The sequence below is a fragment of the Balaenoptera ricei genome, chromosome 1 (genome assembly GCF_028023285.1).
Source record: "Balaenoptera ricei isolate mBalRic1 chromosome 1, mBalRic1.hap2, whole genome shotgun sequence".
NCBI lineage: Eukaryota > Metazoa > Chordata > Mammalia > Artiodactyla > Balaenopteridae > Balaenoptera > Balaenoptera ricei.
This window is the reverse complement of record NC_082639.1, coordinates 173,597,656-173,623,617: the sequence shown is the minus strand read 5'-3', so window position 1 is coordinate 173,623,617 and position 25,962 is coordinate 173,597,656. Positions and strand designations below refer to the sequence as shown.

General features: G+C 39.9%; 1 pseudogene; it reads right to left on the bottom strand.

Annotated features, from left to right (window-relative positions):
- Window positions 1–535: 535 nt before the first annotated feature.
- On the bottom strand, window positions 536–23,207 carry LOC132373258 (uncharacterized; annotated as a pseudogene).
- Between the last annotated feature and the right edge of the window lie 2,755 nt (window positions 23,208–25,962).

Sequence of the window (25,962 nt, the reverse complement as noted above, 5' to 3'; positions counted from 1 at the left end):
GCTTCATTCATTGAAGCAGGGAGATGCCAGCAAGGTACGAAGTGGGGCGAGGGTTGGATCCTGAGGCTGCAAGGTGTTTCATGGCTCTTCATCCTTTAACTCAACCTCACAGACCCCAGGCTGAGTGTGGAATTATGGGGTAGGTACAGGCTCTGTAAGTAGCAAAGTGAAAGTGAATTGTTTTCACTCATATCTGTGAGACATGGGATCCAAAGCAATGTGGCTTTTGGTACCCAGTGGACACAGTGTAAAGAAAGCGACATGCTCCACACTGGCTTTGATGAACGGAGGATTCGAGAGACCACAGTGCTACGTGGATTCATGAAGGCTGTCATTCATTAGCAGGATCCAGGATGGCAGTGACAACTGTGGGTACACAGGTAACCATGGTACCAGCAAAGGCCAGGGGAAGTAGCAATGATTCTATGTGCTCCAAGAGGGGATCAAGGGTGAAGAAGCATCAGTGTGAGTGGGTCCCACCTCCCTGCACATTCCCAATGGCTTTGCTGGCAGGGAGGGTGTGGAGACTTGTACATTAGCGTTTGAGAAACACACTTGTGACCATCTTGGCCTCCAGAATGGCTGGATGTGACACAGGACCTGGAAAATGGGAAAGGAGGGAAAAGATGGGGAAATGTCTGAATCAGCATTATAACTTGCATAGTTATTTCTCTTTGATCTTTACAAGGACCCTCTGCAATTTGAGTTGTTATTTCCATTTTATTTGTAAGGAGGTAGAGGCTAGGTTAAATTTCCCAAGATCAAATAGATGGTAAGTCAAGGTAAGGGGATCAAAACTCAGATCCTCTGACTCGCCATCCTTTTCTGTACCTTTCCTACTTTTCACAACCTCATGAAAACTTCTGTCTTGAGTAAAGTTATGTTTCCTTTTACCAGCTAACCAGGCTTATATAATTATATTTTTGCTGTTTGCCTTGGCTGTTAGAAATCTGAGTTGATCTTTTTTTATTCTACTGACAATATTAATCTAGGTGGTTAATATATTTACCACATTTTTCTTCTAAAATGTTTTAGATTTTCTTTTTTCTTTTTAATTGCCTTTTATCATACCACTCTTTCATGGAGGCTGATTCAATCCTTCCTAGAAGCAAATGGGATAATTTCTTTAAAGAAAGAAAGAATCTAGAGACTAAAATTGCTGCTGGCTGAGTGTGAATCAGGCTAGTCATTCCCAATGAATAAACTGAGCAATTCCAGGTGAAATGAGATGGGAGATTTCACATAAACTTTGATATTTTTTTTCAAAAGTCAATGAATTTTGCCAACTTCCTGATATTCCCATATAATCTCCCCTTTTAATCCATGTCAAATATTTAAGAGAAGCTTGACAGGAGCTGGAGGACCAGACTTCAGACATGGTACACAGGAAAGAATATCTAATAATCTAAGAAACACATGAAAATAAAAGACATAAATGCGTAAACTGATCTAGATTTGAAGTACTGAAATGTGCTGAAGAATCACAGTGAAACTGGTCAACTCCGTACTTCTCTGGCTTAACGAAAATTAGTCGACAAGAGTGTGCCATACGCGGTTGAGAAGCTATACTTGGAGCATATTTTGAAAGACATAAGGGAAGCTGAGGCAAATAGCATTTGTTAAGAGAAAGAAACAGGAACAAACAAGTGACACACAGGCGAAGATTAACAGTTATTACTAACTGGATCTGAGGGTACGTTCCAGAAAGGAGTAAGCTAGAGGAGAATTGGGTGGTTAGAAGTTCCTGGGGAAGCGAAAAAGAGCTTGAAAAAAATTAGAACTTTGAAGGGTCTGTGAGGACACTGAACTTGAAATCAGAAGTTACCTGAGAATGGAAATGTCACTTTTAATAACATGATAGAAACATTATATGACCTCAAGAAGGAAGGATGGATGCGAGTGGGAGAAACCACTGAAGCAGAAACAAATGTATCATTTAAGTTTCAGAAGGAATCTTGGTGAAAATGCATGTCAAGACCAGGCAGTGAATCACATTTGAGATATTTGCAGAGAGGGAGAAAACTAACATTTTTTTACATGATGTGTGATTCTACAAGGATGATGACAGTGGTGACAGCATAGACTTTGGATCTTCCTTCCAAATGGCCAACAGAAGGCTGTGTGATTTTGGCATTTGTGTGAGAAAAAGAAAATGGAAGCAGTGAAGAGTCTTAAAATCCCTGAGCAGGAGAATCCAAAATAGCCAAAAGATCTTCACTAGAAAACAATGTGGACAATTTGAAACTAGCAGAGGTTTTACCACTCCAAAAGCAGGTGGTACAAGGGCATCTCTGCCAAGTTCTCAAGGGCAGACATAGCTTAGCCCCAGAAAACTCTTAAGACTAGACAGCCAGAGTATCCTTCCATGACAGGTTGCCAGATAGGGTAAACTATGGGGAGTGAAATCACAATAGGCTGGCATAAGGAGAATAGCAACAAAGGAAAGAGAAGATTTAGATAAAAGTGGCATGGGGGACAGAGCCCTCTATTTTCAAAATTTCACAGAAGACATCAAAGAGGGAGCTCTACAAAGTTAAAAAATAAAATAAAATAAAATAAAATGCTACCTGAACTACTCAACCTTTGCCTGAGAGTGCAAATAAACTAACTTCATAGGAAAATAAACAATAGAAAAGCATCAAAGTCAAATGCCACACAAAATTGATACAAGAAAAAATAGAATGAGAAGCAGAATAATATGCTATAGACAATGAAATAAGACAGTAAGAATCAGAATAACACCCCTACAGAAAATGACAGCACAGCACATCAGAAATAAATATATCTTCCAAAAATAGATTAAAACTATAATATAATATTTTAAATCAACTGAAGGGAATTAAGAAAGTACATAAAACTGAAGGACACATAAATCATAAGTACAAAGTTCATAAGTTCTAAAGAAATATACAAAATAAAAGAAAAAAAATATTATCAGAAAATAAATAAAATGGAAGGTATACAACAGCAAATAAACACAACAAAAAATGCCTTAAGAGAAATAGAGTGTGAAAAGAAAAAAATACTCTAAAAATTGAAATGAATTGAAGAAAGTTATAAAAACATTTTGACAAATATAGGAAAAAAGAAAAAGAAGACCTATAATGTAGAGATAGGAGTTTCCAAAGAAGAAAATGAACACAAGGAAACAATAATTGATAAACACTATAATTTAAGGGAACATAGCTATAATTAAAAAAAAAAAATGAAATATTAAAAGAATACAACATGTTGCTGAGAATTTTGCCTCAGAAGACATATTCTAACAAACACAAGACAGGTTCCTGTCACCCAGTGGCCAACTGGGTGGTGAAGCAATGCTCTAGCAGAAACCATGTATCAGAAAATTTAGAGGTAGGGAGCAAGTAGTAGATAAAACGATAACAATATTGGATGACTATTTTTGAACACCACTGGTGTACTCTAAAAAGATAATGAACAGCTGAGAGTAAGTAGCAGGCAATTAAAAGCCAGGTGTGAAAGGATAAGAATACAGACAAAACTGCCATCAATGTGCAAAAACTCCGACATATTCTTCCTATGAGCCTTTCCTAAGGAAATCTACTTAGAGAATTAGCTTCAGACAACCAAAATGACTAAACAGACATCGATACGAGGACTGTTGATGTGTGTTATATATAGTTACTAGGAGAACTAAGGCTACATGAGTGTTAAAATAGAGAGTTTATAATATGTGGTGATCTGACAATGTAGATACAGAATAACTATTTAAAAACTGGAGGAGACAGAGGTATAGCATATACAATTTTTGTATGAAAATAATCATGATTGGTGCTATTAGTATTCTGAGATTATTATATTGAATATGGAATAAAACAACTAACCTTGAGTTATTTAAATTCTACAATCCCTTGTGTCATTCAGAACTAGGATTTTGTTGTGTTAGAAAGGAGATTCAGAGGTAATATCAGCAAGTTAAATAAAAGTCCTGTGGTTCTGAATTGGACTGGAAATATGATTACGAATTCACAGAGTAATATATAGATGGTTGGTAAATAGATAAATCCACCTGTCCAGTCAAATGCCTAGAAACAACGAACCAGCCCGTAACAATGAGCATCCTCAATATCCAGATTATGCTTTTGATGTACAATTCTCATTAAGGGATATCAGTGCTTCTTGGAGAAACAGCTGATTATACATCTGAGGCAGTAAAAGACAAGAAGACCTTGGAATGTCTTGACACACCAAAAAGCAAGGAAGCCAGCAAAGACTATTGGGATCACGTGAAAAGGACTTAGGAGCTAACTTGGAAACATTTCCATTGGCCAAAGATAGAATAATTTGAGCTTCAATAAGTAACAGTCATAATGTTTTGAAATTCGTAAAATACTTTAAAATTTCTGTGTTGACAAGGATGTTCAAAATAATGTAAAAATCAGTTGCTTTGAAAACTGGATATGTAAAAAGAAAGAATCAAGTATTTATCCTGCTTTTTTCCTCTATGAACTACGCCACTGGGTAACTAAATAGTACATGAAGGAGAGCATCATTTTATAAAAGTATTGTAGTGAATAAATGAAAACAAAATGAGTGCAAATATCACCATTTTGCAACCCCCAATGAATTTATGTCATCAATGGTTAATAACACTGAAGCCAAAAACAACAACCAGCCATCATGTGCTCCCTGATGAGAGAGCATGGCACCACTGTCCATAATATTACTAAAGGCATTAAACTTGAGACTAATAAAGACTCTGGATCTAGCGGCCCATTTTCAAGAAATACAGAGGAGAGAGGAACAGGTTGAAGTGCACCATGAATGTGCAATGTGCAAAATCCAGGCAATGGGAAACCCTAGAGTTCAAGCAACTAGTTCTTCAACACACAATTTTAAAGAAATGGAAAAATTGGAGTGGAACACTTTAGATATAAAGAGACTTAGTACACTTATGTTTACAGCAGCACTATTCATGATTGCCAAAAGGTGGAAGCAACCCAAGTGTGCATCAGTGAATGAATGAATAAACAAAATGTGGTATAGCCATATAGTGGAATATTATTCAGCCTTTTTAGGAAGAAAATTCTGACACATAATACAGCAGGTATGAACTTTTACGACATTATGTAAGTGAAATAATATAGTCAAAAAGCGGTAAATATTACATGATTCCTGTTATATGAAGTACTTGGAATAGTCAAATTCATAGAGACAAAATTAGAATAATAGCTGTCAGAGGCTGGGAGGAGGGTAAATGGGTTATTGTTTCATGGCTACAGAGTTTCCGTTTTCAACATGAAAAGAGACGGATGATGGTAATGGTTGTACAACAATGTGAAGGCACTTAATGTCACTGAACTGTACACTTAAGAATGGTTAAAATGGTAAAATTGTTTGTTATATGTACTTTGCCACAATTAATTTTCTTTTAATTAAAAGAGACTTAGGGACTTCCCTGGTGGCGCAGTGGTTGGGAATCCGCCTGCCAGTGCAGGGGACGCGGGTTCATTCCCTGGTCTGGGAAGATCCCACATGCCGCAGAGCAACTAAGCCTGTGTGCCACGTTTACTGAGCCTGCGCCCTAGAGCCCATGAGCCACAACTACTGAGCCCGTGTGCCACAACTGCTGAAGTCCGCATGCCTGGAGCCCATGCTCCGCAGCAAGAGAAGCCATCTCAATGAGAAGTCCGCGCGCGGCAACGAAGACCCAACACAGCCAACAATAAATAAATAAATAAATGTAAATAAATAAATTAAAAAAAAAAAAGAGACTTAGAAGAAAAAGTAAGCTTTTTTTTAAAAATAGGCAAGTCTAAACTATACTGCCTAGGTGATAAAACCCTAAAGAAATGCAAGGAAGTGATTACTATTTAAAAAAATAAGGATATTCGTTATGTTTGGAGGATGGAGGGGGATGTAATTGAGATGAAATATATAAAAGGGCTTCTGAGGGGCTACCAAAATTCTACTATTGACTTGGGTAGAGTTACAAGGGTCTTGACCTTAAAATAATTCAATATGCTATATATTTGTTCTCTGTAGATTTCTGTATTTTAAAATAAAAAATAGAAAATGAATCACATAGCTATGAATGTGTTTGGATGTCCAAAATCTAATAAAGAAAAGGACTTCCATTTGATTTGGTGGCATCTCAGTTATAGACGTTCACTGCCAAGACATTTATCTTATTTATAAATCTCTCATTCAACCTTCCTTTTATTTATTCATTTGACTTGTGGATTAGTGAGCTTTTGTTCTAGGAATCAAAGATAAAGGACTGAAGAAGAAAGAAACACCCTGAGTTGGTTATTCTCCATTCTCCTACCAAGATCCATTCTCCTTACCTTCTCTGATCTGCTCTGAGCTGCTGGGGATAAACCCTATGGACTGAATCTTCCAGTTCCCAGGTCCTTTGGTTTCCATCTGGGTTTGGCCAGTGGTAGACACAATCAAGATATTGGCAGGCAAGAAGAAGGAGGGGTCAAGGTCTATACTGCCTCATTCTTCCCTTTCTTCTATACCACAATTGTGGCAGTGGCTTTATCCCTTTGTGATTACTGCTAGGTTTCTGCTCTAAGGCACCAACTCTCACTAAGGTCCTATAACAGTTTTCTTCCCTTTCTCCTTGAAGCCTAGGGAGGTAATGCCTTCATGCTGTTGCTAAGTCCATGGGTGCCTTAATGCTTATGCTAGTTCCTTTAATAACCCTTAATATGATTATTTTATGTCCATGTCCTAACCTACACAACCTGCATGGAAAAGGAGTCCACACGGATGTGATCTAGAGATGATATCATCCTGAATTATCCAAATGGGCCCTAAATTCCGTAAGTTTCCTTACAAGAGACAGAAGAGAAGACAAAAGCATGGAGGAGAAAGCCATGTGAAGACGGAAGCAGAAATTTAGAGTAGTTTTCAGACACAAGCCAAAGAGCTCATGGAGCCACTATTAGCTGGAAGAAGCAAGGAAGGATTCTCTCTCAGAGATTCTGGAGGGAGCGTGGTGGGCCTGCTGACACCTTGGTTTTTGGACTTCTGGCCTTCAGAACTGTGAAAGAATAAATTCCTGTTGTTTTAAGCACCGAGTGTGTAGAAATTCGTTAAAACAGCCATAGCAAACTAATATACCACTTAAGTGGACTTTCTGTTTCTTGTCAGAATCCTGACTGAATCAGATTGCAATCTACTAAGAAAAGCAAACCCCAAACAAAGCAGCTCATGCATCCCACTCAATGTTCTTTAAGCCATGCCTTATGCCTCACCTGATAAAGAGATTTAATGACCCCAAAGAAAATATCTCCAGATATTGAAACTTGGGGGCCCCAGTGAAAGATCAACCTGCAATGAATCCCTCCAGACTCTACGTCTCTTCTATTCCCATTCATCCCCCTGACCCACCCCTAACACACATAAACTGCAATCAACCTTTAGGCGCCCCCTCTTTCCTTTTTTTTTATTAAAGTATAGTTAATTTATAATACTGTGCTAGTTTCAGGTGTACAGCATTGTGATTCAGTTTTTTTTTCTTATTATATTCCATTATAAGTTATTATAAGATATTGAATACAATTCTCTGTACTATACAGCAAATCTCTGTTGCTCATCTGTTTTATGTATAGTAGTTTGTATCTCTTAATCCCATGTTCCTACTTTATCCCTCCCCCAGCCCTCCCCTTTGGTAACCATAAGTTTGTTTTCTATGTCTGTGAGTCTGTTTCTGCTTTGTATATAGATTCATTTGTATTATATTTTAGATTCCACATATAAGAGATATCATATATTTGTCTTTCTCTGTCTGACTGACTTCACTAAGTCTAATACTCACTAGGTCCATCCATGTTGCTGCATATGGCAATATTTCATTCTTTTCTATGGCTGAGTAATATTCCATTGTGCGTATATGTGTGTGTATGTGTATATATATATATATATATATATATATATATATATATATATATCATCTTCTTAAGCCAATTGTCTGTTAATGGGCACTTGGGTTGTTTCCATGTCTTGCCTATTATATATAGTGCTCTTACGAACATTGAGATGCATGTATCTTTTCAAATTAGTTTTGTTTTTTCTGAAAATATACCCAGGAGTGGAATTGCTGGATCCTATGGTAGCTCTACTTTTATTTTTTTAAGGAACCTCCATACTGTTTTCCATGGCCATCGCTACCCCACCTGGACCACATCTCAGGCCCTCTGGGCTGTCACTACTTAGTCCTCTCCCAGGGCTTGTCTGCCAAGATTCAGTGCTTAGCCGCTGCGCGGTCTGTGGCGCCACCCCGTACACGTGCCGACAACGGCCATCACATAGTGTCCCGCTCTTAAATATGCATAGACAACAAAGGTTTACAAGACACTTGAGAAATTCTTCAACATGGAAACCAACACATACAATACACACACAATACAAACACATACACACACAAATACAGAGAGAAAGAATAAAAAGGGTAAAAGAGAAGGAAAACCTCAGAAAATTATAACTAATGGCCTGAGAACATGAAAAAGCATATTGCATCCTTGAAACAAGAACAGATTACTACATAAAAATAAAGATCAAGAAATAAGAAAGTAAACACAAAAATTTAAAAATGGTTGCTGAACTCTGAAACCACTTTTCACTTACACTAAAATCGAACAAATAAGTAAATAAACTATAGATGATGGGAGTCAGGACTCTCGCTGTCAAAGAAAGAAGTCACAAATAAAAAATGAAGGAAGTCTACAGTGAATCCTGGGCTGCTGGATTAGAGTCAAAGAATCAGCATGAACTTATGATTTTATATCTATCTGTCTATCTACCTAGTTAGCTATAGAGATACACACACACACAGAAATATTTAAAATATGTGTATAAATATTGGTTAGTATATATATATATATATATATATATATATATATATATGTACACACACACGTATATATTTCTTTGTTCTGTCTGCTGAAAGGGCTCAGATGCAATGAACCCCAGTAGCAATGAACATACCCAGCACTCTGATCTTTATTTCTAATATCATTCCCTGATAAGCAGAAACAGGATTCCTTGGAAAAGTGACTGATTCTAGGACTAGGGCAGGAAAAAATATAAGATGAGCCTAGAGCAACTTGAAATGCCATAATGTAAAGAAGTGCTCAAAAATATAAATGATGGGGCTATGTCAAAGCAACACTGAAGCCAACTTAAAGAGCTCCCATTAACCAAGGCTAGGACAATTTGAGGAACAAAATAAAAAATATAGTATTAGATTATAACCCAAAGTAAAAAATATCCATGAGTCCATACTGATATAAATAAATGATTGAATAAATAAATAATTGGGGAGAAGAGATAAATCTCTCATACAGAAGAATCCCAGATAATTTGTATAGCTATTCTACCATGAAGGAGGTGGAACTTAAATCCCCACCTCTTGATTATGGGCTATGCTGAGTGAGTTGCTTCCAGACAGAAAATTTAGAAGGAGCAGGGGATAAACTCACAGTAGGGAAATTTGGCAAAAACTAGCTTGGCTAGATGATAAAGGTTAACATCATTAGGGATAAGTCATGTGCATATCAAGCACCCTTAACATGATGTAATGAGAATGGTGCTTCTCTTCTGCGGCGGTCTTTTAAAAACCCCTAACCTCAGTCTACCCATGAGAAAAGCATCAGACAAACCCAAATTGAGAGACATGCTACAAAATGCCTGATCAGTACTCTTCAAAACTGTTTAGGTCATAGAAAACAAAGTAAGCCAGAAATTGTCACATATTGACGGAGGCTAAGGGTGCGTGATGATTGAATGCAACATGTTTTCCTGGATTGAGTCCTAGAACAGAAAAAGGATGCTTGTGGGAAAACCAGGGAAATTCAAGTAGTCTGCATTTTAGTTAGTAACACTGTTCTAATGATCATTTCTTAGTTTTGGTAAGCGTACTAGGGTTATGTAAGATGTTAAGGGTATATGGACACTCTACTATCTTTACAACTCTTCTGTGAATTTAAAATTATTCCAAGATTAAAAGTGTGGAAAGTCATAGCTGGTGAACTAGATATGAGTTGAGAGTTAAGGTGTTATGAGAGGCTGCCAAGGGCTTGGGGGGTGAGGCGGGGGGGAGGAGTGTGGGAGATGGAGTCAGGAAAGACGCTCCTGAATGAGAGGACGGTGGTGGGATGAGACTGCAAGTATACAATGGTAGTGGTAGAAATAATAATTATGATAGTAATCAATACTCCATTAAGTTCTTAGTAAGAACCAGGTACTGACTTGGGGATCTTATTTGCAACGTTTCATGTAATCCTCACAATAGCCCAAACAAGTTATTATTTTTGCCCTTATTTTATGGTTGTGGAGACTCAGATTGAGAGAAATGAAGCAACTTTGCCTGTGCTGCTCATCTAGGTAAAGTACCTGGATTGAATCCAGGTCTGTTTGACTCCCAAACTCTTACTCTAAATACTACAGTTATTTTCAGTCTCCAGTCTAACCAAAAACCAAGGACCAAAAAACAGAAGGGATTCGTTCACTCTGTCAGTTAGCTTTGCTACATGGTCAGTAGGCTAGCTGGTCTCACCTGCATGGTCTTCTCAAGGTTTCAACAGCAGCAAGAGGGCAAACCCCAAACAGCAAATGTTTCTCAAACCTCTGCTTGTGTAACACTTGCTAATATCCCATTTGCCAAGGCAAGTCACATGGCCAATAGGCGTTCAGGGGTGGAGATGTAAATTCCGCTCCTGATGACAGAACCCGCAGCATCACATTGCAGGGGCCTGGAACAGGTCAGAACACAATTGATGACCATTATTCAGACTTCTCAAACTACTCGTCACTCAGACTGGAAGAAGAGAGGCAGTGGCCAATCCAGGCCTCCAGATTTTCAGTTCAGAAGGTCCCCAAAGATCCACACTGCCTGTAGGCTCAAACTGGAGATGTGGAAATTTGGACTGTGTGGACAGAGAAAGGTCAGGGAAAGTCCAGTGGAAGACGTGTGAGCAGGATGTATTATGTGGCTACCAAAGTTCAAGACTGTCCACAGCGAGGCCAGCTGTGGGAAACAGCAGGTGGTAGGAGGCCTCAAATGTCAGAGTCAGACCCTTGGGCTTGTTGCTCCAGGAAATCTCCAGGCCCAGGTCTGGGTCTAACTCATTCCTGTGCCCAGAATAGGGTCTGACACCAGGGAGGAACTGATGAGCCCTTGTGTTAGGGTAAGTGAATATGTGAATGTAAGGTAACACATGGGTGTTTGTACTTCATAAAATCCTATTTGAAAAAAAGTCTAAGCCATTTTTATTTTAAGTAATTAAGTAAAAAAGAAAGACTCTAAAAACAAGGGTCGCACTTATAAATAAAATTTCCCTTGTCTTACATCTTGCAGACTACCCTTCAATAAATTTTGCAATGAGATTTTTTTTCTTGCTTCTTTGAATCTAGTTGGCATACTTACATTTTTTATCTTTTTGGGGTGAATTTTTTTTCCACAAAAACCCAGTTGAGTACCTTGTACCGATTTATACTTCCTTCCTATTTACTGAGTTTCAAATGGGCAGAGGCAAGAATACCATATAGTTACATAACATGCCAAGACCCTGATTAGTTGACAGTAGATGTTTAAATAAAACGTCCTCCAAATGAAGCAAGTCAGAACTTGAAGTGCCCAAATATGTCATGGGTGACCGTTGAAGTGTACTCACTGGTCCAGTAAATTGGTAAGTCCACCCTGACAGCTATGATTCCAGGTAGCAGCCCCACAAACAGAGCAGAAACTGACCAGAGACCACATGGTTCTCTTCCACACACACTGACTCAAAGAAGGGCACAGCCACCGACAACACAGCAGAAGACACCGGCGCCTGGTAGTCCTGCACTTGCGTGGTGTTTACCCTCGACCCATGCTGTTTGGCTCCTACCCACACTGGATAAAGTGACGCAGCTAAACACCCACAGCCGCAAACAGCATTCCAAGGACATTAAACTTCATATCAGAATAGGAATTTGGGATTGTACCTAAAGTGACAGGACGCAGCAGTTGAGTTGTATTTTGGTGAAATGCTTCTTGTGGCAGAAGGTTTGGATGGCTGTGACAACCACCTGCTACGGTGGCCATGCCCAGGTCCTCGGACAGGCGCGGATGGTGCTGTTTGGCAGAGAGAAGTGCTGAGGACCGGGAAGCCATAGAAGTGACCTCCAGGATGAAGGACTTGCAGGCTAGCAGAATCTTGGAGGTGAAGGTGTCCAACTCCTGACGGAAGTAAGGCCCAGTCAGGTGGCCACGGGATGCACCAGGGTCAAGCTCGCATTGGGGGTCCTTTTGCCGAGAAACAAGATGCAGATGGACACCATTGGTCCGAGGAGCAGCCCAGCAGAAATGTGCCTGTTGCCCAGCCCTGGAGAGCAGTGCGCCTCTGCCCCCAGGCGACCAGCCATCCCTGCAGCACGCATCTGCCCCAGCACCGCCCACTCCAACCACGGACTCTAAGAGGCTGAACTTTATGATTGGTAAGAAATTCAAGCCGTATGTAGGAAAGTGTAGGTATTTTAGTTTACAAGGGTTCGGAATTTCAGATCACTTTACCTGGGCATCTCTTTGCTTTGTCCATGCAGAGGCCCATCGGGAAGCAGCATGAGTGTCCCGGGCTAGTGCTTAAGGAGGGAGTAATGAGGCAGGATAAGGTTGATTCTACCTGGTACACTATCGCTCTGCTTCCTTTCAAGGGGACCTCGTTCCACCCTTCTCTTTGATACAATTGTTGATGTAAAAAATGTGCTAAAATTCCTGAGGAGACTCCTAAGCTCTGAAAGACATACGATCTAACAGAATGGAGTCCTGGCCTCCTTCCTGAGAGACATAAAGCTCAGGCATCTCCAGTCCTAGCTTGCATTTTACTAGCTGCAGGGCCTCAGGTGTGTTACTTACACTCTCTCTGCCTCATTTTCCTCATGTGTAAAAATGAAAATCTTAATAGTTCCTGTGATGGTGAGAGCATGCCAGGCAGATGGGGTGCTGTCTTGTTAGTGATCACAAATTATAATCATTCATTTCAGAAGGCTTTCTCCGTGGCAGGACTCTCCTTTTATGTGTTTTCTAAAACTGTTTCATGAACATATATATATATATGTGTGTGTGTGTGTGTGTGTGTGTGTGTGTGTGTGTATATATATACACACACATATATATACATTTCAGTTTTAAAAAAAACTTTATATTATAATAAACTTCAGTTAGGTTTCTGTTTTAAGGTTAATTTAAACTGTTCTACAAGAAAAATTTCTGGTCTAAGTTCAGAAATGTTCTTGCTTTGTATCTGAATTAAATGTTGGTTACTATAAGAGAGTGGTTCTCAGCCAGAGGTGATTTTTTTTCCACATCTTTATTGGAGTATAATTGCTTTATAATGTTGTGTTAGTTTCCGCTGTACAACAAAGCGAATCAGCTATATGTATACGTATATCCCCATCCAGAGGTGGTATTGACGGTGTGATTTGTCAATGACTGGAGACATTATTGGTTGTCGTGATACAGGGGGTGGTACTACTGAATCTAGGGAGAGAGACCAAGGATGTTGGTAAACATCCTACAGCGCACGGGCAGGCCCCTTGCAACCAAGAATTATCCGGCCTAAAATGTCGTTAGTGCCCATATTGAGAAACCGCCTTAAAGTGACCTAGTCAACAGAAATAGCTAGTAAATAATTTAATTTCCATTAGGGAAAGAACATTTTCTCTTCAAAGGGAAGTTAGGTGACGATAAACATGCAGCCTGGGGAGCACAGGAGTCAGGCTCATTGCTGATAGATAATTCTGACCTTTCTTTCTGTGCTGATGTTTTGTAGGGAGGGTATTCAAAGAGCCAAGGGAAAGAGAACAGAAGAACCAGGGAAAACGATAAACCTATCCATTTAACTCTAAAGAGGTAAAACGCTTATATCTGTGATTGAAAAAAAAAAACAAAAAACTGACAACTAAGAAAAACCATTTATAGGGGTTTTGGACACCAAGTTGGTTAGATGTCTCAAAGCCATCTCGGGATGCTCTGACTCTCAGCCAAAGATTGAATTGAAATAAACCTTCCACTTATCTCTTCGTTATTAAAATATTAACCATATGCTCTAGCAAAGGAAGCAGAGAGCTTTAGGAAGAAAGTTTTAAATAAAAACAAGCTATTGGAAAAGTGGCTACTTCACTTAAATATCTTTATGAACTACTGATTTTTAATAAACCTAGGAAACCTGTATCACTAGGATCAGAAATAGCCAGGCTGTTACCAAAGGGTTTTTATTTAAATGTCTGAGCTAAAGACATTTGGGATAGTTTGGGATATTGTTTAGTAAAACTTCTCTCCCCTCCCACTCAGGATGGAGTGTACTTTCCCACCCGTTGACACTGGACTATCCGTGTGACTCTTTGACCAAAGGAACATTAGCAGTCAGGACCCAAGCAGAGGCCTGAAATGTGCTCCTGCAATTTTTTTATCTTGTGTCCTTGAGTGATTAATCATCAGAAGGCTGTGTCTTGGTCGCGCTGCCCCTTCAGTTTGGAACAAGAAAACACACGTAGAGTAACTGAACCCAATCTCCAGCCTGGAGCCAAGCCTGGAGCAGGACCACTTGACCTAACTCAGCTCATATCAGCTGAAGCACCATACGTCTGCACACCTGTGAACTTGACAATAAATGTCTGTTCCTGAAAGGCACTAAGTTTGGGGGTGGTTTGTTACACAACATTATGGTGACAATAGCCGTAATAGAGTGACAAGTCTGTATGATTTGGGTTTTAAATGAATTCACTACAAATGGGATTCTAAATAGATATTTGCAAATTCATTTCTCTTTCCCTCCATTGTTAATGACTATTACTTCTGTTTTCTGAGTTGCTGACCAAAATATATGTTTGATGGAGCATGGAATTGGTTACATGAGGGCAGACTTCTACAAGGATTCATCTCTACAAGATGCAGAAATGTCTTTCAAATCACTTTAGAAGTCTTTCAGGCATTTGAATAAGAGTGGCCTTTAGAAAGAACCTTGTTGGCTGCATGTAGGGCTTTGAAATAATCTAAGCTCTGAGTTAGAAAACAGTCTGTACAGTGGTTACTATCTACGGCCTTCTGGGGAAAAGCTGAGCGGCTTCATTATTTCATTCTTCAGATTTCCAGGAACATTTCTTCCATTTGGCTCATGAGATGAGAGATTTAGCAAAGAAGGGACAAGGCAGCGCTTAGATGGGCAGCTGATGAGTTGCTTAAGCAAAGTTTATTGATTCTTTGCAATCAGAAATCTCATCTACATAAAATGAGGAGTCATTAAATTGCATCTTAATTGTGATCTCTCCTCATGTAATTGAACTTCAACACTTAGGTCAGGGGCTGGAGTGCAAAGGCACTTTCTTCTAGAAAGGTTTTTAAATTAATTTTCCTCCTTATTTACAAGAGGGCGATGCTAGAGCCCAGTGTGAATGAACTATATTAAATGAGCCCATATAAGATTTTGGACAAGTACGTTGACATGGGTTCCACAAGCTGGGGAAGGTTTCTAGCTGTATGTAAGTGTCTTCAGCTGTCACTGATGAATATAAATGTATGGCAGATGAAGAAGGATTGTGGTATAAGCTACAGACTTTAATCTTTAGTCATACCTCTTTTTCTCCTCAGGTTGGAGTGGATAAAACGAGCCTGAGAAGTAGCAGGCTAAAGTTGAGATCACTAGAATCAGAGAATGCCAGAATTTGAAGCCACATGAGAGGCCAGCAAAATTGATCCAATCTGTCACCTAAGGAAATGGAAACCTTCTGAAAGCCAGTGATGTACCCAAGGCTGTACAGATAGTGAATTACAGAGATGAATGGTACATATAGCTGCTCTGATTGCTAATTCTAGGTACTTCTCAGGTTTAAGGAAAACTGTCGAATTGAAAGTTCCTGAACACAGAAACATTAATTATGGTCATATGCATATACTGTAGAGGGTGTGACTTACTGGCCTTCAAAGGCAGAAGTATTTGATGCCTTTGCTTTGCTGTGGCATCAGCATGTATTTGGGGGTGCTGTGGAGTGGGAGAGCCCACCTGAGCACTGTCTTTCCCATTGGGAGTTCTCCCAGAGCGTGGTCTCTCCTGGCCCCTGACCCATTCTGGAGTCTATGTTTCTGGCAGGATCTATTCTGACAAAGCTGCACTGGGTGCCCCCTGGCCTCACATTCGTGTCTGTCAAGGTGGTGTGGTTGTCCAGGGCAAGAGTGTAGGTCCGTGGCTCCTGGCAGGTGATGGTTACATAAGCATCCTGCCAGGCACCCGAGTGGAAACGCTGGCCCCGGTGCTTCCGAGAGAAGAGAACATGCCGGGGGCAGCGTGCAGCTGAGGTGCAAATGTGCACATGCTCGCTGGCCCGACGGGAATTTTTTCCAGTAAAGTGATTTTTCACATGGTCAGAGGAGGCAGGAGAAAAGGCTCCATCACCTGCCAGACACAGGGTGCCCTAAAACACAAAGTGTTTCAGCTTTGTCTCGGCTTTGAGGGGCTTGGGGTTTGTGTATTTTTAGAGTTACTTATTCTTTACTCTCGTTTCAAGTGGCAAGCACTCCATTCACTTTTCTCAGTGGAGCAAGGACAGACTGATTGGCCCTCTGGGTGTTCGGGAATGAAAGGTCATCCTTCCACTCGGCAAACACATCCACTCTGTGACCTGAAAAAGCTCCTCGTGCAGTGCCCCTCGGCCTGGCCAGGCCACATGCTGTCCTCGGAAGACTCAAGCAAGGTGAGGACACAGGCTATGGTCTTAAACCAAAAAGAGAGAGAAGAGAGGGGAAGGGAGTTAATAAATACAGCAGCAGGGAGAAAAACAGGATAGAAAGGATGTAGAAAAGATCGGAGAGGTTATACAGGGGAAGGATTGTTTGTTTGTTTGTTTTCCCTTAAGAAATATTTCTATCAGGACAGCGTCCAGGCTGGATGAAAGTAGGTCTCACTTCCACTGTATCAGGTTAACATCAAATACATTTGTTTAGTCATCAATCCATCAGAGAGCAATAGAACCGAGTTGGTAACATCTCAGACTTTTGAATCAAACGGACATGGATTCAAGTTCCAGTCAACAACTTGCTAACTTCTCTAAGGCCTTGGTCTTCTCATTATTAAAAAAAGAAACAGCAGAGCCATCGTAGAGTGATTATATTTAATGTGATAATGTGTGAGTGCTTGGTAAAATATGTAACACGTAGTGACTTCTCAAGTTTTAGCTGTTATTACTTAACGCGTATCACGATGGGCATAGCACCAACAGGATTTAAAGAGACACAAAGGATAGAAACTAGCCTCAGGGAACTTATAGTCTGCTTGAGCATATAAGATTAACATCCCTGAAGCAACACTGAACAGCCGAAGGTAGAATAAAATGTGTGGGACACACTGAAGTTCTACATGGCTTTACAAAGCCCAACAGTAGGCAAGCCAGGATATTATGGTGAATCATCACTTAAGTGGTATATAAAAGTAGGTGCTACAGATAGACTTGGAAGATGAGTATCTTCTAGACCAGTGCTTCTCCAGCTGTAATATGCATACAAATCACCCAAAGATCACCTAATAATATAGAGTTCAGAGTTCAGTCCTGCGGTAGGGCTTTGGATTCTGCATTTCTAAGAAGCTTCTAAGTGATGTCATGTTACTGGTCTTCAGACCTCTCGTGGAGTAGCAAGGACTTAGGTGTTGGTGCATGTTCCAGGCAACTCAAGTGCCTACCCATGACCATGTGCTTATTTTACATCTATTAATTATAATACTAAACACAGAAGAGGATGAAAAAGAGAAGGAAAGAGAGCCAAGAGAAATAGGCCTTGTCTCTACTCACAAGTTTATTTTTTCTCCTCTTAAATTCTCAGTGATCAGGCCGACATCATCACCTACACCACCACCACTAACAAACAATGTTAGCTACCTGAAACAACGAGGGAAAAAATACTCATTGAGCAAGTATGTGATGATCTAGGACCATACCTTGAATAGGTGCTAAACAGACATGGCTAAGAGAGTAATCACCATGGGGCAGGACTAGTCAGGGAGAGTTTCCTAGGTAAGCGACATTTAAGACAAAGGCTGAAAGAAGTGACAACTGGGAATAGAGGGGGTGACAAAACTCAGGAACAGGATCTCCCAACTCTGCATCCTTTTCCTTCTTACTCTTTAATATCACACAAATTACTCATGAGCTACTTTCTGATTGCTTTTTGGACAACTCATTCAAGCATTTTTGTGGCTGTCCTCCACCCCACACACACAGTAGGTTACTCTCTCATCATATATAGAGATCAAAATGATTTTCTTCTTGACTCTTCTGCTTATCATCAGCCTACATTTAAGCTACGTTTGTTTTTCCAGAAGGAAAATGAAGTCTATAGAAGTCAGTCCCCCAGGTTGCAGACTATGAAATGAAAATGTTTTTGATATTAGAAGCATTGCAGAAAAGCAGAAATCACTGACGTGTTGTCTGCATGGGTTGTGTAATTCTAGATTAACAATGTATGTTCATTCTGATATATAATAATGCGAGATACATAGGATGCACGTCTTTGGTGAGGAAATGAAACCTTTGGTATCTTATCCAGCTGAGGCAGATCTTAAAACATAGGCTCTGAATTGTCCCTGTTTCCACGGTATTTTTCCAAAGTCCTACAAAGAGAGTTATACCAACTTATTTCCAGGAAGCAAATTGAGGGAGAAATTATAGGGAAAATAGTTGGTTTATTGCATATGTGCATCTATTCTGTAAACCCACGTGTAGAGTCAGGAAGGGCATTTTTGTCCCTGGGACCAGAACAAATATAGGATTTAGAGAGGGAGGCCTGACTTACCCACAAACCTTGGTCATTGGCAGGATAGAGGGCTTCTAAAATAGAGTGATTTGGGGAACATTAAAAGGATTCCTTAGACTATAAAACCTCCCCTATCATACTTACTTATTACAGAAATTTATAGAATATGGAACAGACACTTTGGTTTTGTAACTAGAGAGATAGATTGATAATAATCACCTACACTTTGGAAACTTCACCTTCGATGGCATGTCAACATCCAAACATGGCAATGAGTACTATAAGAGTTTGTGTTTTTTGAAATTACATTTCACTCAATAGTGGCTTTTCTGTTTTATAATGGTTTTTCTGTTTTATCACCACTTTGCCTCTTGTACTCTGATTATTTCTGCTTTAACGATCAGTGCTTCAAAGGTCATATGGAGAAATCGAAGCGCCTGCCTTTTCAAATGCTAGTGGCTTGGGTTTTGTTTTCTTTTGTCTTTTATTTTTTCATCCTACTTGCCACATTCTCTGGAGACAGACTTCCCTAGAGATGAGGATTCTATGTTTATCAAACAGCACTGAAGTCTGACATGCTGCTGAATGGTCCCATCTTAGGCAATGTCAGAAGCTAGCTTCTCATCCAAGGAAAATTTTAAACTGCTATTTCTATTCAAACGCAAGAATCCTTAATCACGGATTCTTTTCTAAATATCTGTTGAGGTTTGACAGATTTTCCCCACACAGATAATGGGGGGGATAGAAAAAAGACATAAATGGGAAAGTGGTAGATTTTAGCATCTCAAGTATCGTTAGTTTTGCTGATGAAAACTAAATAAAAAAGACTATAGCACCCCAGGGCAAATGAAAAGATAATCACCCCACAGGGCCCCAAAAAACAAGGCAGCTCTTATAATGGAAACAGTACTTGGTGTGGGTTTCACTATCCTTCCCAGTGAGAACTTGGAAAGCCAAAGACCAGAAAGGTAAGGAATCAATGGACTGCCAGGTCTGGAGCCTCTGACCTTTTTCTTCCATTCTATCACAGCTTATATCAGAGAAACAAGCAAAGGACCAGTTCACCCTAAGGAGTGAAGTTATCGAGCTAGGCTGTGCTAAGATAGTCGTGTCAGATGGCTTGGAGAGCATCTCAGCGAAGTCAGTGGGCAGTTCCTGAGCAGAAATTGCCTGATAGAGGAGTCCAACATTGGGCCTGAATGGCGCTGCTCCAGGAACCCCACCATTGCCAGAGTAGCCCGACTATTTCAGACATTGGCTGGGAACAGCCTGAGGGAAGCATGGCCTCTGTGCGAACACTGGAGTGGATCTGAAAGCACAGCGGCCTGGAGATTGTCAATAATTATGCTCCTTGCTACTACTGGTGCTCGGAAAGTGAGATCTGAGTAGCGCTCTGTCAAAGACCACCAGTGGGAGCTTAGCTATGCGTAAAGTTCATCCCATGAGGACAGGGAAGAATTATTCTAATTATATTCTAATTAGAGGAATCAATGTGAACTCATGTTAAAAAAAGATAAGAAGATCATAAAAGCAATAGAATGTATTAAAAAAAAAAAGTACAGCATGCACACAGGCATAGTGTCAGGAAAAGCTAAAGCTTAAAAAGAGCTCAGGGGGGAAAAGGACCCTTTTTTTAAAAGACACATTTATTTGAAGCATGAATAAAAATGAGAAAACTGTCTTTTCTTGGAAAAGACAGAACAACTCTGAAGTATTTGTTTGCTTACCCAACCCAAATCTATCGAATATCCCACTATACACAGAAGTCAGCTAAGCACCAGGGACCATTAACATATCAAGGGCCACAGACTCTTTAGAGAATCTTATTATACTATAGACCAAAGATAGAAAAGGGTTTATGAGAGAGTAAGTGGGAGAAAGATGTTAAGTGGTGAAGGGATGAAAGAAGAGGAGAGAAGGAGCATGCAGTCAACATTCACAAGCATTGTGCATGCAAATTCATGGATCCCCCAAAAAGCAGGAACCCTAGCTTCTTGAGTTCACTAGATTATAAACTCTTAATCTCAAATTCCTAATTCATACTTGTCTTCTCTGATAGAATGATTTTTCAGACAAGAATGGATAGAACAAATATCAGTAGAATAAGTGAAAAAAATTCTAAGAAAATACAACCTGCTCTTGGTTTTCTTTTGTCTCTTGGTTTTAACAAATTTTATCTCAGGGTACTCAAGGGGTATATGTAAATACCACTGCCAACTCACAGCCTGTTTTCTTCAAGAAAGCATGAGAAACAGAACACATGTTGGGTAAATGAAGGCACAATACATCCAAAAGGGAAAAATACAGATGAACCAGCACACATGTTAGTAATCCTAAATAGGGTTCTAGAACATGTTATATGTACTTAGAGATGGAGATTTGGTCACTAGTAACCAGTATGGATTTAGTAAAAGCAGAGGGTAGCAAACTAATTACATATCCTTTTGTGACAGGTTATCATTGGGCTGGCAGGTTAAGGGAATAGAGTAAACATCATATTCTGTAATTTGACAAGGATTCATAGATCCTCTCATACCTTGTGCATTGGACAGAGCAGTGCAAGTTGTGTGTAGTACAACTAGGAGAACATACAAATGCTTGGTGAATGAACTCAGAGAATCATTACTGTCCAATTGATGTCTTCACTGGCGTTCCTCAGAAATTCATCTTGCCCCTGTCCAGTTCAACATTATGTGTATCAATGACTGATGATTTCCTAGGAGCATGTAGCTAAAGTTGGGGAATAGCACTAAGCCTAGGGTGTAGCTAAAATTGTAATGAATGAATCAGGATCTAAAACTGATGAATTTAAGTTGGGGCCTTTTGTTTTTGTTAAATTTAGGTTTAATGGATCTAGGAACATAATAGCATCATTTCATTTCACATGGGTAAGGCCACACTTTTTTTTTTTTTACCATTTTTAAAAATTGAAGTATAGTTAATTTACAATGTTGTGTTACTTTCAGGTATACAGCAAAGTGATTCAGTTATATATATATGAATCTGAAAAATTATACATATAATTATAAAAATTATGTGTATAATTTTTCAGATTCTTTTCCATTATAGGTTATTACAAGATATTGAATATAGTTCCCTGTGCTATATAGTAGGTCCTTGTTGTTTATCTGTTTTATACATAGTAGTGTGTATATGTTAATCCCAAACTCCTCATTTAAATTAGGCCATACTTTCAGTAGTACTATGTGTACTTCTGGGTGCCGTATTTTTAATAGTATATTCACAGACTGCACCTGTCCTGATGAAAAATATAGAATAATAAAAGACCGCAAAATAATTTAACATAAGAAATGAATGAAGGAACTGGGGAGTGTTCAACATGGAGAAGTAATTTAGAGTGTTCATGCTGTTTAAATTATTTAGAAGGATTACATAAACAGAGAATGACACATGTTCTCTGTAGCTCTGGAAGAAAGAACAGGGGCAAGTGAATATACATTACAGAAAAATGTTGATTTACCTTAAAGATAAACTTTTTACCACTGACTGATGAAAAAAAAGAAAGGGAATGTTTTGGAAGTGTGACAACTTCCCCATTACTAGAGGTTTCCAAGTAGATTTTTCAAGTGGTAAGTCAAAGACCACCTGGTAATGTCTTAAAGAGACCCATGCCTTAGAATCCAGTTGGACTAAATACACTCGAAGGTATACTAAAATAGAAAGAAGTCTGAGTATGGGTAGGGGGTCAAGGAAACTGGCCTTCGACTTCCTTCATGTAAAATTATCTCTTGGGATCTTTCTAATAAAAAAATCTGGTGCTATCATGCTGTGGGACTTTTAAATTCACTTTCATGATACTGTGTCAGTCACAAGTTAGGTTTTGCTGCAGCAATTAACAGCTCCCAAATGTCATTGGCTTGAAATGGCAAAGGTTTATTTCTTGCTCATACTACATGCTCATCTCAGGTCAATGGAGAGCCTTAAGGGTCTAAAAGCATCTTGACTTGTGTAGTCGGCAGAAGGAGAGTTCAGTAAATTATGCACTGGCTCTTGAAGGCTTCTGCCTGTCTGGAACTAGTCACAGGTTCACTCAACCACATGGTGGGGCGGGGGGCAGGCAATGTATAGTCTTCTATGTGCCCAGAGGAGAGGAAAGAAGTTACCCTGAGCAGTAACTCATGACGATCTGAAATTAAAATGGATACACGCCTTCATAAAATAAAAGGGCCTAAGGAAGTAGCACCAATTCTCTTCTGAGGTCAGGCTCTGTCCCTGCTGTGAACTTCCTCTGTGACCCTGGGTAGGTCACTTCACCTTTTTACGTCTCAGTTTCTATAAAACAAGGAGAAGTTTCTCTCTTTCTCTCTCACTCAGGATTGTAGTTCCATACAACTGCATGTCACAGAGGCAGACTGAGGCCTCTGGAGACACTCAGAATTGGTAGGAGGGTCAGGAATAGAAAGTCTCTGGCTCCAGACTCCTACCAAGCCATTTTGCGAACTCTCCCTCCTCTCTCTGGCCTTGCTCCCTCTCTTGCTCCTATTTCAATCCTCTACTCAGTCTTGGCATGGAGAATAGAGACTGTGGGATACTTGGGCAGTGGAGGAGAAGACATTCTGCCAACTGCCTCCTCAAAAATAGTTCCAGTTACCTGCGACCTGGCCTGCCCCTGCGGGGAGGTCGCATGAGGGAGGCTGGGCACGGGATGGGGTCGTTTTGGTCCAAAGGCAGCCCAGATGTTGCAGGCACCCACTCTCCCCCTACAGATGGCCAAGTAGTAACCACGGTGTCCAGGAATGTGGGCTCAAGTCCACGTGCCCCCAGCCGGAAGAAATTCCCTGAGCAGGGAACTGACTGTGACTTGGAAGGTGAACTGGAAAATGTGGAGACCCCGGTCGCAGACTGGACAGAGTGAGTGTACACGGATCACAGGGGGCCGCTCTCCCATCAAGGAATGCTGTCCTCCCACGGGGTCGTGGAGCAGCCCCGGGCGAGCTGGGCAAAGGTCCTGGCAAGGGCAGGGATGCATGTGCGTGCTCACTCAACACACTGGTTCACGTGCTTCTCGGCAACTGCTGGCCAAGCCAACCCTACGTGGATTTGATACCAAAGACTACTTGATACCAAATAGGTATAGTGCCTGTCCTTAAGGAACTTAGAGTTTGACTGGGGAGACAAGACATAAACATATGTAACAGCTAGAAAAAAATGCAAGGCAGTACAACTAAACACATGCAACTAAAATGGTAGAATTCAGATGAGATAGAGTTCAGAAGTGGATCTGAACTGAGGAAATTTTCACGAGTAATTTATGGTGTGGCTTAGGCCTAAAATCTGCCTCTTCCATGCTAATCCATACTATTCAAACTTCTTCCAATCTAATATAGATAGTTTCTTCTCAAGTAGCTAGATTCTTTACCAGAATAAAGAAGCACCCATTCATAGCGAAGCAACTAGCTACTCTTCTACAAGATTTAAGCATATACCTACAACCGAGGCATTTGGAATGACTAGAGTGAAATTTTCTCTTAACATTCATATTTTATCCTTTGTAATTTTCAATTGATGACCAAGGATCAAACTATCATTCTGTTTAACTGTCACTCTTTTCTGTGCTTTTATGTAGTGGTAAAGGTAATAGTGCTAGTCATAACGTCATATCAGGTCTGACTTGGATTATCAAATCAGGGAGAATATTTGGAGGGTGCCCAAGGGAAGATGCCACCTGTATAATCCCATCATTTAGCACTTGCAGTATTACTTTATGTTAAGGACGGTGGTGGACCCCTCCCACACTGCCTAATATGGCAGAGCTAACGCAACAGGTGGTCAGCTAAATAAACGCTTGCTAGATGAATATCTTCTTTGGGTGAGTATTCTGCACTCACATTTTCCTTGAATGCACAAAAGTGAGGTACTTACCTCAACCTAGACTTCTAGCTTCGTGATTCTTGTTTTAGAATCCATCCCCCCAAATCAGCTCCTATAGAAGCATTCTTCTCTTCTCTTCTGTCATGGGAATGGGATGCAGGAAGCAGAAGTCTAGTGTTTTCTTTCATCAGAACTTTCCAAATGGTAGGCAAGAATCCCTTATGTTTACAGAAGTTTAGCAAATTATGAAAAGGTCACGACTAAGAAAGGCTGGTAGGAGTAGAGAGGATCTCAGGCAAAATTGCTGCAGAAAATTGAGAGAATCAGATCTCATCCTGCAAAACACATTCAGTCTTCTCACCTTTTTTCTTTAGATTTCTTGTGATTAAGGTTCTTGAAGAGATCCTCAATTTATCATTTTGATCAAACCGACTAGCTGATTTCTCAGAGCTCATTACAACTGTCAGTGTGGACACAGGTGATAGTATGTTGAAATAGTGTTGTTTCCACTCCGTATTAACCGGGTGAACATTTTATCATAGGCCACCCAGAGGGCTAGACGTGAGACCCTTTCTTTCTGGATGCTATTTTTAGAGAGCACGTTATGCACGGCACTTGCACCTGTCAGCAGTAGGTTCAACAGCCAACAGCCCATCTGTGCTGCTACTATATGTGTGGCCACATGGTGAGGGTTGTGTGAAGGTCACCATGGCCATGGCCTTCAGACAAGGATACTCTTAAAGATGGGCCTGGTCCATCTAACCTGCAAGCCCTTGACTCATAGTCAAACCCTAACATCTCAAAGCGGTAATCACAGTTGTTTTGCAGGAAAAAAAATGATTGTCAGGTTTATTTGTTTAAAAAAAAATCAGTAGACATACATACAAATATATAGTCAAATACACATATACTATGGAAAAATTTACATGCGAAAATTTAAAATGTGTACTAAATTTAACAGTTACAACTTATAGGTAGAGAATAATGGCATTTGAGGAGAGAAGAAATTATGAAAGAGTATTTTAACTTTTGCTCCATAAACCTTGATATTGTTTGAATTTTTAACAACTAGAATGATTTCATTACCATTTGAGTAATTTTTAAATCTCTTGGCACAGATGCTGTTAGGTAATATGAACTTAAAGGGGGAAAAAAGAGTGAGGAGGATAAGAGAAGGAAGGGAAAGAGGAAGGAAAGGAACAGAAATGGAAAAGAAAGAGTATGTACAAATTTTCAAGAGCCAAATCCATGAGCTTTGAGTGAGTGGAGTGGTTAGAGATAAATGGGGTTAGTTTAGAAAGGCTTTGTGAAACTTTTAGCAGAGTTTTTAAGATAATTTTTAGGAACTTATAATGTGCTTACTCTCTTCTATAAGG